Source organism: Pleurodeles waltl, chromosome 3_1 (genome assembly GCF_031143425.1).
Source record: "Pleurodeles waltl isolate 20211129_DDA chromosome 3_1, aPleWal1.hap1.20221129, whole genome shotgun sequence".
NCBI classification, from domain to species: domain Eukaryota; kingdom Metazoa; phylum Chordata; class Amphibia; order Caudata; family Salamandridae; genus Pleurodeles; species Pleurodeles waltl.
This window is the reverse complement of record NC_090440.1, coordinates 705,162,689-705,176,462: the sequence shown is the minus strand read 5'-3', so window position 1 is coordinate 705,176,462 and position 13,774 is coordinate 705,162,689. Positions and strand designations below refer to the sequence as shown.

General features: G+C 48.7%; 1 protein-coding gene across 3 annotated transcripts in view; it reads right to left on the bottom strand.

The window, feature by feature from the left end:
* Nucleotides 1-7,856, bottom strand: part of HPCA (hippocalcin) — a 133,261-nt gene extending 125,405 nt beyond the window's left edge. Inside the window, exon 1 of one of the 3 annotated variants that reach the window (XM_069223399.1) lies at nucleotides 7,493-7,856. The gene's annotated coding sequence lies outside the window, so the exon portion shown is untranslated. Of the gene's footprint in view, nucleotides 1-7,283; nucleotides 7,329-7,492 lie in introns of those variants that run through there. The other 2 variants (XM_069223400.1, XM_069223401.1) reach the window with 2 other exon arrangements.
* Nucleotides 7,857-13,774: the final 5,918 nt, after the last annotated feature.

The window sequence follows — 13,774 nt, the reverse complement described above, 5'->3', positions numbered from 1 at the left end:
GCCATGATCCCGGAGTGTGTAATATCTGGAGTATTAATTAATGCATAAAACAGAATTTGGCAAAATAATTACAATCGATGTTAATGGCTGAAGAGGGTGTCAATTTGTTTGTTCTCGCAACTCTACCTTTGGCATGGAGACCCCCAATTTTGAAGAGAGAGAAGTAACCAGAAAAGGAAAAGCAACTCTTCCACCTAGGCGACATGTCACCAACCTGAGCAATAGTTCACCATGACACACAAAGCCACGTATGAGCTCCTTGCTACCCTTTCCAGTGGATGGGACCATCCTTCCCCTCCACTGATCGCTGGTAGGATGAGTGACGGCCTCCCTGTCGAGGCATGGCAAAGCCAGAACCCCATACCCTCCGTCTGTGTAAACCAAGGGAAATCGAAAAAGCACCACACCAGGTTAGCTAAAGTTAACCAACTGCCCCTGCAAGGCCAGAAGGGTACAGCCCTGTCAAACAACTCAAACCTAAGGGTACCTTCTCCCCACATGCACACAAAGCTAGGGCAGTATGCCCTCCCTGCCCACATCGAGCTAGTGACCCCACCAGCAAGCGCAAGCGTAAGACAGCACTCTGCAGGCTGAACAGACAGGCAAGGCTAAGCAGGATCCCCCTCTTGTAAGTCATTACAAAATGATGTATACACTAACAGCAAGCAGGTTTCCAATAGTAAAAATCAGTTTGCAAACCTTTTAGAATGCAAATCAAGAAATTCATAAACATGTGAAGTCTACAAAGGTAAATGTACACTCGCAAGACCAAATGATAAGTTAGGTACAAAAAACAGACGCGGCCCCTCAAAGGCTCTCATGTATGGGCAAATCATAGACTCCTCATGGATTTGTCCACGGATATATTATAGGGCATGTGTCTTAAGGGACAACCAGTCCATGAGTACTATAACGGAGATCACAGGCTTCTTTTATTTATCTCCTGTGACCTTTGTGGTGACTCAATGGGTGTGGCTCAGATACTGCTGTGTCACTAATGATCTCAGTGGCCATATAACTAAATGCCCTGTCACCGAGTACGCATGTGTGTTACATTTGTTTTGATAAATATATTGACACAAACAAGCATCTAACACCTAAGTTTTGAAACAAAGATAATAAAATCGGCCACCAGTTCAGGACAGTTACCATTTTCTTAGCCTGTATGTGATGGCAAATTTAAATTCTTCATATGGCCACTGCACGTTCTCAGCATGGTGAACCGATCAAGCTAAGGTTCTTCCCATTTGCGGAAGAGACCTTGTACTGCCCTCGGGTGTAACTGCTGCTAAGTGCCAACTGCTCAGTTTGTCTGCCCTGGAGTTCAATGAGCCTGCCTGGTGGTTCACCACCAGGAAGATCCCTTGGTGAGCCAGACATTTACAGATGTGCCAGGCCTCCTGGCACAGGGTCAGTGACCCCAGCCCAGAAGTGGCACATTGGTCACCACTGTCAGCTCTGGGAGGAGAAAGGAGACCTCTATGCACACACACCCTGATTCAATCGCGGTACAGTAGCCACCACTGCAGATCTTTCCCAGTCCTTTCTGAAGTCTGAATGTGGTCGTAGAGGTCCCCTTGATGTTGGACCCACTGGGACTTGAAATCCCACTGCAAAAACCACATATGCCACTTGGCGTGCTCAACTAGCAGGATGCAGGAGGCTATCAGTCTCCAAGTCGACTTCACTGAAACTCATAACTAAAGCTGAAAGATCGGGATCATAGCCTGAATTTTCCGGACTCTTTTTCCCCCAGGGAAAAAGCACGAAACCGAGCTGTGTTCAGAATGGCTGCCAAGAAGGGGAGCTTTTGAGAAGGAGTCAAGTGTGACTTAGGCATGTTGATAACAAATCCACAAAGATGAAAGGAGGTTCGCTGCAGTCTGAAGGTGGTTGACTACTGCCTGGGGCAAGATCGCCTTAACCAGTCAGTCATCAAGTTAGGGAAAGACTGGCACTCCTGACCTTTGAAGGGATGTTGCCACTACCGCCTTCACTTCTGTTAACACCCAAGGGGCACTAGTGAGACTAAAGGGGAGCACACTGAACTGAAAATGCCCCTCTCACACCATGAACGTCAGGTGGCACCAATGAGACTGCAGGATGGAAATATGGAAATAGGAGTCCTGCAGGTCCAACGATACCATCTAGCCTCCAGGGTCAAGCACAGACAAGATCTGGGGCAGGGTGTGCATGCTGAATTTCTCCTTCTGGAAAAAGGCATTGGGAAGGGGCAATTCTAAAATAGGCCGACTATCTTGATCCGTCTTGGGCACCAGAAAGTAACAGGAGTAACAACCGGATCTCAGTCAATATGTTTCTTTTGACCATGGCGGGGAGCTGGAGGGCAAGGACTTCAGCCACTCTATGCATAACCATAGCATAGGAGGCAGATTTGTATGTGACTGAGCCAGGAGGGGTAAAACGTGCTGTTTCTAGGGATGTCTCCAGACCACTGGCCTTCTGCAAGTCCTCATACTCATTGTCCTTGGTTTAGGGCTGAGCGAACTCATCACCCGGGTTATAGTAGTTGTTGGAGTCACTCCCATAAAGTAAAGGGAATGCAGAGAATGTTGCCTGCCTTGTAGTAGTGTGAGTGCCCGAATGGGCAGCTCAGGAGGATTTGGGAGCAATGTCAGTCAAAGTCAGACCCGCATGAGAGAGGACAATTGCAGCCACCTCTTCAGACGTCAAGGTCAGCATTGGTGTACCTGGGCTTATTAAGGGTATGGGCGCCTGGAGTGGCGCTGGAACTGGAGCTGAGGGCAACAGTGGCTCGGAGGGTCCAGCTGGTGCTGAGGGCGAACCTGCCAGTGGTAGTCAAAGTAGAAGGCCTCAGAGTTCCGTGTGACCCGAAAGCACATCATAGGGAGTTGGTAGAGATCCAAAGGGCTGGAGCATAGCTGTGCGGAACTTTTTGATCTTGCGCTATGTGGCTGGAGGCCCTGGAAACTCTGGCTGTGCTGGAACGAGCCTTGGATTGAGAGTGGGACTTGGAGCAGTCCTGGTGCTGCATCTTATTGTGATTGGCAACAAATTGTTCCTTGTGTTCCTTGATGGCCTTAGTGTTCATCAATGTGCAGAATCCGCAAGTCTTGAAACCGTGGCCCCACCACAGTCAAACCTGGTGAGGAGCTGCCCCTGACATCTGCATACAATAGTCCTTACAGAGTTTAAAACATGTTGCATTAGGGAGTGGCATTCCTTGCACAATGTGATAATTGTTTTAAAGAAATTTCTTGAAGGAAAAAAAAACTTGAAGACGAGGTCTCTTATCTAGTGGCATGGAAAGAAAGGAATTGACATCAGCTTACGAGAGTGTTACTTACCTATAGGCCCCGCATATAATTTCCGGGTTGGAGTGTCAAAGGCACCACCTTCTGGAACGCAAAAGGTACTGCTGAAAGGCTTCTAAAGTGACACGTGGGGAATATTAAAAAATGAGGTATCTGCGGCTAGAAGTCTTGATCAAAAAGACAGATTTTTGGGGTTTTTAGTCTAAAAGGCTTGCAGACTGATTGAACTGCCAATCTGTTGTTTGCATGTATATTGTTTCTACCATTTCTGTTGTTGTAATCACATACTAGTGGAGGGTGAAAACATTGTGTATCTCTAATCCCTTAAAGGTTTGGCTATTCGTTCTGACCAGGCAAAGCGAATGCCTCCAATTAGCACGCAATGCCAAGTTATTTCCTCTAAATTCCCTCAAACTCCTCCATCAAAAACATGCAAGAACATGATAGGGCCCAATAAAATTATATAAAATGCCAAGAAAAGGTCAACTTCCAGTTGGGAAGAATATGCCAAGCCAAACATGCAAAGGCAAGTGTTCACCGCATACCTGAAAATGGAGAGCAAAGAGAATAGCCTCTGGGCAGCACATGCAGAGCTAAGCAAACAGTTGGACTAGGCTATGCACTAGCTGCAATTAATTCCTCCTAGACCATGCAATTACTAGGCTACCACAAACCTCGCTGGCCAGACCACGCAAGAATCAAGCTTGCACACATATCACTATCAGGCCAAGCAAGGTACTCTTCCAGGCCACGTACTACTGGGCAAGCATACTTCTGTCTGGAGAACTTAAGTCGCACAGGGCAAATTGGTGCCCTCCATGGCAGTCCCTACTTTCCAATCAACATCCACTAAGCAAATGTAATTAGGTGAACCATCCTAACCTACAAACATGCAAAGCTAAGCAAGTGTGAATCCACAACCCACCCATAAGGGGGACGAACGGCCTCCCACAAGCAAGGAACGATCAACTAGCGCCACTTGCCAGGCGAGGATAAATAAAGCTGCATTTTCCCAGTCAAAATAATCAACAACCAACCAAGCAAACACAAACCAGCATTCCCTTTTCTACTTCAGCAACTTTTGTAAAACAGTGACAGCACCACACTCACCAGCACATGCAAGACAAAGTTCTTACTTCCTCAGAGGCCGTGTAAGGCACAAGTACCCAAAAAAACACAAAAAACACACTCCTGGATTGCGCATGCACTTTTGATTGAGACTCACTCTCCAACATGAATCACCAAACAGCGCAACTCAAAGCGGTAATAACCAAGTACTCTTAGCAAGCCAAGCATAATCAAGCAGTTCAGACAAGTCCTGTGATGCAGAAATGCATGACAGATGTTGCTGTTGGCATAAGCAGTAGTTTTGCTTCCACAATTTGCAGAGTGAGTTGTGCAATCTTCCTACAACAATTCAGGTTCCACAATAGTTCAGAAGCAAGAGCCTGGCACCAGCTAAAATATACGCGCTCTCCTACCAGGCAACGTGAAGTGAATGAATCCATGATGCAATAGAGAGTGCCTAAGCTTAGAAGTAGCATGAAACGCAAATGTCATTCAAGAGGATGACTCTCCCCAGCTAAGAGATGCAAACAACCACCAGAAGACAGTGCGCCGACCCTTCAACTCCTAGGTAAGCGAGTTCTCCAAAACCAGGTAAGCAAGTCCTCTTCACAAGGCAAGGTTAAGCATGTGCCCTCCACCAACTAAACCAGACAGACAACCGCTCTCCCCTGCCAGGCAATGAGAACCAGGTGTTTCTATGCGCTCACATTCAACCACGTCAGGGCAAGTGCGCAACTTTACCAAGGTACCAGCGTCCCTGATAGTAAAGGGTAATCAAGACCTCTGCCTTTCCCACCCATACCTGTGAGGGTAAGCGAGGCCCCCTCATTAGCCAAGACTAATCAATCAAGCACCCTCTAACCAGCCGAGGTATGCAAGCTCCCTCCCAACCTAGAAAGCAAGGGCCTGCAATGCCCAGCAAAATGCACCTGCAATATGGTAAGTTTTTCTAACTTGTCAATGGTAAATCTGCGCTCTGCCGCCAGGCAAAAGAGCACCCCCTGACTCACTGCTTGCCTGCTAACTAGTCAATGGCAAGGAAGAACTGCCTCTAGTCAATGGGTTCCCTAACCCCACCAGACAAAGAAAGTGAAAATTCCCACCAAAAATCAACACCCAGGCAGAACCTCTAGGCCTAAGAAGGCAAGAGTAAGCAGCTGCCTCCAAAGTTACCCAGCAAGAAGATACGCGAACATCCACTCACGCAAGGGTAACCAAGGTCCCCGGGAGACAAGAGAACTGATGTCAATGAGACAACAGTAAGCGAGTACCCTCATGAAAGAATGAACACCCCACTAGGCAAGGAACGCCCACCCGAGGAGTGAGCAATCCCTATAAAGTAATATGCAAGCTAGCAAACCAACGCGGCAAGGGAGTGTTCCTTAAAGAGCCAAGTGTAAGCAAGAAGCCTCGCCAGCTGTGCATTAGAGCCCCCCCTACGGCAACTTCAGATGGATCCCAGCAGACTGTCGCAGGACAGTCACCCACGCCTTACTCACGAGCAAGCTCGACTGCGGCAACCCCCTCTACGCCGGCACCTCAACTAGGAACATCCAAAAACTTCAACTCATCCAGCATGCCGCCGCCAGACTCATTCTGGACCTCCCTCGCCGAGAACACATCTTCCCAACACCTGAGGACCCTCCACTAGCTACCGGTCGAGAGGCGAATCACCTTCAAACTTCTCACCCACATCTACAAGGCCATACACAACGCAAGACCAGCCTACCTGAATCACTGCGTTTCCTTCCACACCCCCGCCATATCGCTGAAGCCCACCCAGATGGCCTTGGCCACTGTCCCTCGCATCCGCAAAACCACCACCGGAGGACGATCTTTTACCTACTCTGCAGGGAAGAGCTGGAACAACCTCCCCCTGCACCTCAGACAAAGCCCATCGCTCACCATCTTCAAGAAGAACCTCAAGACGTGGCTCTTCTGATGACACCCCTCCCACAGCACCTTGAGACGCTCACGAGTGAGTAGCCACTCTTTATAATCACTGATTGGTTGATTGATTGAACTGTAAGCTAGTGCCTGCCCCCGAAGAAGAGCGGAGGACCTGTCTCAAAGACAACACTTGCTAAGCAAAAGCGCCCATAACAAGCAGGTGCGCCTACTCTCCTTTCTTAATGGGGTTCTCCCTTATTTATCCCACTCCCTTTCCATGTTATCTCTATTCTCACGTTTATTACCTGTTCACTCGTCATTGCAGCTCCTGTCACACTGACTCTCCAACCCCTCCACAAGTTTAACCCCTCTCTCCTTCCCTCACACCCTCACTGTCTCCCTTGCCCCGCCACAAACTCCGTATCATGCCCCCTTCCACTTCACATCGTCACACAACCCAAACAGCTTCTCGTCCCCTCCCCACTGTACCTCACTCCAAAGCCCCCACTACATTACCCCGTCCCTCGCGTTGTTCCTTCCACCCCCCGCACACCCGTCCCTCCGCTCAGCATTGCTCTCCGTTGCTTCAGGGTTCGCAAACATCCAGAGTCGCTCATCCGGTCAGGTATCAACTTTGCATTCTGGGGCTAGTAGTCTGTATTTTAAAATGGGACACACAGAACTCCGAGTCTCAGGACGTAAAACACAATTCTGTGTTAAATTAGATACTGAGGTGGACGATTGCGAAATGTTTAGCCTTTTCTGCCGACAGCCAATGCACATTCCAAAGGAATGTCGACCGGGTTTATCCTGCGCATAACACTAGACCCTCCCTCCCTATGTCACAAGTCCTTCTGTATATCCTCAGTTTTTCTCTCCCCGACAGTTGCTCCACTTCTCGGCACCTTTCTACTTTACCCTGGGACAGCCTTGCCCCCTTCCCTGGGGAAAGACCGTCACCAGACCCGGTACTCCCCTTAATCCCCCGATTTATATGCGCGGTGTCCCAACAAGTACCTGTCCACACACCTAGAAGCTAGGGCTGTCCATGGTACCTCAGATGTCGGCTCTCCTCCGCTATCCAGCTGTTTCCCCCCGCCTACGGGCGCATCCTCGTTCCCCAAGGTATCACCCGCCTCCTGCCCCTCCCCACCCCGCAAGGACTTGCATTTTAACCCTGGGTAAAGTCTATCCACCCACCCAGGTCTCTAGCGCCTCGGTACCTTCCCCCGGCTCACCGTGGATACCTGCTGGTCGCTGCCCCCGCTCCGGCTCCCCCCTGCCCCGGTTCTCCCCGGGCTTTCTCTCCCCATCCCTAGCAGCGGCGGCTTTACAGCTCCGGGGCTTAGCATAGGTCGGGAAAAACCATTCCGCAGAGGGGGCCGCAGGTGCTTGGTTATGGCTCAGACAGAGACCGTAGTCCCACAACCCATCGGGGATGGACTTGCTGGACATGCACAGTGCTCGATTGACCTCCAGATGTAAAGTCCCCTTCCCATTATCTTTTCGGGGAGAAGTACATTTAGCAGTACTACAAATATACGCAGACCCACAGGAAAGATGGTTCAGTCCAGCTCAGGGCCCAAGTACAGGGAATGATTCAATGGGATTTAAAGGAGGAGGGATTCAATGGAAATTGGGCGGGACTAAAGCTGAAGGAGAAGGAACCGGAGAAGAGGTGTTACAGGGATAAAAGAAGAACTCATGCGAGAAAACGAAGTAGAGAAGGAAGAAGGCAAGAAAGGAAAAACGGCTAAAATACACTAACTAGTAGCGTTACAAGAATGTTATGAACTGTATTTCAGGCAAGGATAATGCCCCTCTTGCCCAGCGGTTGGGCTATGGGATTTCGAACTGGAGTGCAGAGGGCTCCACTTACCCCTAGTACCCGGTAGCGCTGCACCTGCTATACCATTTGTAGCTTCACCCTTGATTCTGACTACGTTTGTTACTGGATACTATTCTAAGCAGTAGGTCTGCCATGGGTGGAAAGGTCACATCAGTTTCATGAATGTGGGTTCCCCAAAATGCCTGGGGTAGGTGAAGGGACTAAACACACGCTTTGACCACAATCATTTCACGGTAATTGAAATCACATAACCCACAGGTCATCCTAGAAAGTGATGTCATCTGACCATTGGCCCTGGTGGTATGAAATGAAGTACATCACAACAGTTAAGAATCTTACACTTAGTCCAAATATAAGAAAATACCACAACTGTTAACTAAAGCTGATATATTTTAGTTACTAAGAGTAATTACACCAGGATGCTGGTATGCCAAACATGTGGAGCACCATTAACTAATCATGTATAAACCTCTCTTATTAACTCTCTTTCCTACTTAGCCTCTTACTTCCAGTTCTATCACCCTTAATCTCTAATCTTTATCTCACAATGTCCCTCGCTTGCCTTTCTCTCCCAGTTTCCCCCTCTATCATTCACACCTATATTGCATTTCCCTTTTGTGAAACAATGGATTATTAGTTGAGGTGGTCGTGAGACCTTACTACATAATGATGTCACTATTCTGTATCGGGTCCAGTTAGGTTATCTTAATTTAACCTTATTTCAGTCCTCGGTAGCTCTGTCACAGAGCAGTTAGGCTTAACTCGAAAGGAAACAAGTGTAAAGCATTTGCATGTATCAAAACAGTTAATAAGTAGAAGACAATAAATATTCCACTGAACAACAAGTAATTTTAATTACAAGCATGTGTAACAAAAATACAAAGAAGGTAAAAAAAAAAAATCAAGCTGTTGCCTAAATGTGTCAGCCATATTCTTGCAATAAAAGACCCTTTCACATAGAAGACCACACAACCATAACTCTATGGCCCTTCTCGAAAATTTTGAAAACCTTGGCCTCACACAGCATGTTGCCCAACCCACTCACACCACTGGACACCTATTTGACCTGATTTTCTCCTCAATCAGCAACATCATAGTCGTCAAGCTAGCAACTATGACCTGAACAGACCACACCCTTGTCAGTTTCAGCATGCCCCTGTTACACCACCAGAGACCTACCACCACCAGAACCGTCCACCGCAGCTCAGAAAAGAAGTGGGCTTCCGCCCTCTCCAAGCACTGGCTTGTGCTCACCAGCAACATGCTGAAAGCCATCAAGAACCTCAACAGCTGGATAACCACATGTGCCGACACCCTGGCTCTACTCAAGCGCAACCCAACGCAAGTGTCTGACCACAGGCCAGCCGGTACACAAAGAAATCAGGCTGATGACACACCACTGCAAGCAACAGGAGTGCAAATGAAAAACAAGTCAGGACACCACAAAGACATCTTAAAATCAGCCCTAAGATGCTGTGCCCAGCAGATACGGAACACCAGGCACACAGCTCTTGCAGGTCGCACCAACGATTGTATTAACAGCAGCAACTAAGGCCCTTGTTATGAATCAGCTGTCTTTTTAAAAAAACGCAGAAGCTGCTGCCCGCCCTATTAGCAGTTTTCCGCTGGGCTCATAACCGGGCTGGTGGCAATGTAGGGTGCGTCGGGTGCAATATCACCAGTCGTGCATTTCACTGCCCATAATTCGGGCAGTGAAATGCGTGACGGGGCTGTCCATGGGGGCCACTGCCCTGCCCATGCCAAGTGCAGGGGCAGGGCAGGGGCCCTCAGGGGACCCCTGCTGCCCCCTTTCCGCCAACCTTTGCATGGCGGTGAGACCGCGACTGCCAAGACGACCAGGCCGTCAACATGAGGCAACCTGGCAGTGGCAGCGGTCAGACCGTGGCCCATCTGCCATTGTCATAATATGACGGTCGGTTCATAATATGAAGCCCTGTCTGCGGTGGTCCGACCGCCATCGTGAGACCGCCACACTCGTAATGAGGGTCTAAATCTTTGACATCAAAGATTTCACCACACCTCGTGCCATGTCCAGCAGCATCACTTCCTCACGAGACCTTTGCAACAAGCTCTCAGAACCCTTTTGTAACAAAATCACCTCCATATACAGCAACTTCGATCCTCAACCAGACCCGTCACTGTCACAACTCAACTTCTCATGATATCTGATGAATGAACCCTGACCTCATGGTCTGCCGTCACCACCATCCAAATCACTGCTTCCATGAAACCCATCCAGTCGGGGCTCCATCTGACATTTGCCTTCACCAAAGGACTCCTAAAGATTGGCACAGCACTATCACCTGTCCTCAATGCCTCCATAGACTCAGCCACATTCCCAAACACTTGGAAAGATGTCACCGTCATACCCCTGCTTAAGAAACCATTCGATGACCCAGCCATGCTTTCCTACTACAGAACACTCTCCCTTCTACCATACCCAGCAAAGGTCTTAGAGAAAGTTATCCATTGACTACCTCAGAAACCACCAGCTCTTTGGTGCCATGCAGTTCTGCTTCAGGCCCAACCACAGTACAGAAACAACACTCATCGCTGCCACAGATGCCATCGGCATGATCCTTGACAGAGGAGACACAGCAGCCCTCATTCTCCTGGACCTTCCTGCAGCATTTGACACAGTCTCACACCCCATCCTCATCAGGCACCTGCACAAAACTGGCATGCAAGGACTCGCTCTCTGCTGAATCTGCTCCTTTTTAACGGATAGAACACAGGTCTTCAGCCTGGCACCTTACTCCTTAAAAGTCTGCAAACTGATCTGTGGAGTGCGTCAAGGTTCATCGCTCAGCCCCACTCTCTCCAGTGCATATATCATTCCTCTGGCCAACATCATCTGTGCACATGATATCAGCACCCTCTTTTATGCTGACAATTCACAACACATACTCTCCCTCTAGGACATGACCCCCAACATAAGAAATAAGTTCACTGCCTGCATGAGCAAAGTCGCTAACTGGATGAAAGCCAAATGTCTCAAGCGCAACACCGACAAGATAGAAGTAGTGATCACCTCATCAAGGGACAGCAACTTGTGGTTGGCCAAACCCAGGTCCACACCCCACACCAGGAACCTCTGAAAAAACATTGATTGCAAGCTGGGCATGACTGCATATGTCAAAGCCATCCTGCTTTAACACACTGAAGTTGCTGAGGAAGATCTTCAAATGGCTTCCAAGCAACGCTACAAGAACTGCCACACACACTCTAGTCACCACTGAGTTAGGCTATGGAAACACCTATGCCTGGATCACCAAGCAACTCACTGGAAGACTACAAACCATCCAGACATGGGCAGCCAGACTCATCCTCAACTTCCCACACAGAACTTGCATCACACCACCCCTCTGGGATTTACACTGGCTCTTGATACACAAACAGTCAATTTCAGACTCCTCACACACACATTCAAGGCACTACACAATTCATGCCCCACCTACCTGAACCACTCAGACACCTCTGCTCCGCAGGACTTCTACTTGCGCACTTCCCAAGAATACACAGAAAGATCAGGAGGATGGGCATTCTTTTAAATCTGTCCTAAAGCATGAAATGGTCTCCCCACTCTACATAAGAGCCTCCTCCTTTCTACTTGAATTCCGCAAGAAACTGAAGATGTGGATTTTCAATTAACCCACTGTGAGGAAACGTGCCCAGAAGTTCCCTACTTACCTTGCATGAATCCCCGAGTCCGCACCGCCAGCTCCCGATACCTCAGGAACCCCTTCAGTAAAAAGAGAGAAAGGATTAAAGCAGGAAGAACACAGAGACAAACAAGGAAATACCATATTTTTGAACAGCAGGGTGGAGCTTCCAACGACCAGGACCAATCCCGCAAGCGTGAAGGAGGAGAAAAGAACACCACAGCTGCATAGAAGGAAGGCAAGGAGGAGACCGGGAAAAGAGAGGATCAGGGAACCGAGATGTGAGTTGGAAGTATCCCATCTAAAGCCAAAGTGCAGGAGGAAACCACCAGCCTGAACGAAGAACCCGATGCATGGAGCGAAGAGTGGTACACCCCCCCCAGAGGACACTGGAATTGTAGTGCACCAGGCTAGTCTTGAAGAGAAGGGAGCATGTATGTTTGGGGAGGTCACGGTGTGTGGTGGTGTCACAAGAGTTTTTTTTCCTTGTTTTCTTTTGTTGTTTACCATATCATGCTAATTAACAAGGGCTAGACTTAGCGCTTACATGCCGGCTCTTGTGTTTTGAGGATCATGGCGTCTCTGACCCAGGTAAAAGGGTAATCCCCGACACCTGGTGAGGTTACCCTGATGCATGCCGGAAACCCTGTGACACACTGACAGGGGCAAAGTGAGAAGGCAGGAGTGGAGAGTAACATAAAAGGAACTGTTGGACCAGAGGTGCCCAGGGCCTGTAAATCAAGTGCTGCTAGCGGGCCTGCAGCACTGATTGTGCCACCCACACGAGTAGCCCTGTAAACCTGTCTCAGACCTGCCAATGCAGTGTCTGTGTGTGCAGTCTTGCACTGCCAAGGTAGGCTCAAGGCAGCCCCATGGGCAGGGTGAAGTGTATGTAAAAGGTAGGACATGTATTGGTGTGTTTTATATGTTCTGATATTGAAATACTGTCAAATTCGTTTTTCACTATTGCAAGACCTATCTCTGCCATAGGTTAACATGGGGATTGCCTTGACAAATCTTTTAAGTGCAGTTTTCCATTGGGAGCAGAAAAATATTTTGAGTTTGGGGTCTCTGAACTCACAGTTTCAAATACATCTTTTAGCAAATTTGGTTTTTAGGTTGTCTGTTTGAAAATGCCACTTTTAGAAAGTGGGCATTTTCTTGCTTAACCATTCTGGGCCTCTGCTTGGCTGCTGAATACACGTCTGGGTCAGACTGACAGTTGGACTGTTTGTGAATTCAGGCTAGACACTGACACATAGGGAGCTGCGGTGTGCCCTGCATTTCCTGATGAGTCTTCCTGGGCTAGAGTGGGAGGGAGGAGCTGTCACCTGCACTTGAAAAGAGCTGTGCCTGGCCTCTCACAATATACTCTCCAGCGTGTGTCTGGGGCAGGGCAAGGAAGAGGCAGGGTCTTGTGAACTACAAAGACTTTCCTTTGAAGTTTGCTTACTTCAAAGACAGAAATGAGTATAAGTGTTGGACTGCTGACCCCACAACTTTAGATTACTCCTGGATCAAGAGGAACCTCTTCCAAGGATAAGAGCTTGATGCTTGAGGAGGACCTGCCACTCTGCCTGTTGCATAGCTGTGCTGGCCTGCTGCTGCTTCTGCCTGAAGAGGGAAAGGACTGGACTTTGCTTTCTGAAATCCTGCTTGTGAAGTTTCTCCAAGGGCTTAGACTGAGCTAGCCCCCTGTTTTGAAGTCTCGGGCCATCAAAGATGTAATCTGCTAGCACCTAGGCTCTCTTGCTGAGACCCTTACCCTGCCAAGTTGTGCCACATCCAGTCCCTGGGCCTTTGAAAGGAGAAGCTGAGGAACCCAAGATGATAATCCAAGCACCGGAGCCTAACGGCAGAAAAATAGACAGAGCGCCAAGGCTGAAAAATTGCTGCAGCACTAGTAAAATTGACGCATCGCTAGCTCAGCACGGATTTATTGCTGCCGTTCATCCGGATTTTCCACGCATTGTCCCTGGGCAGGTCAA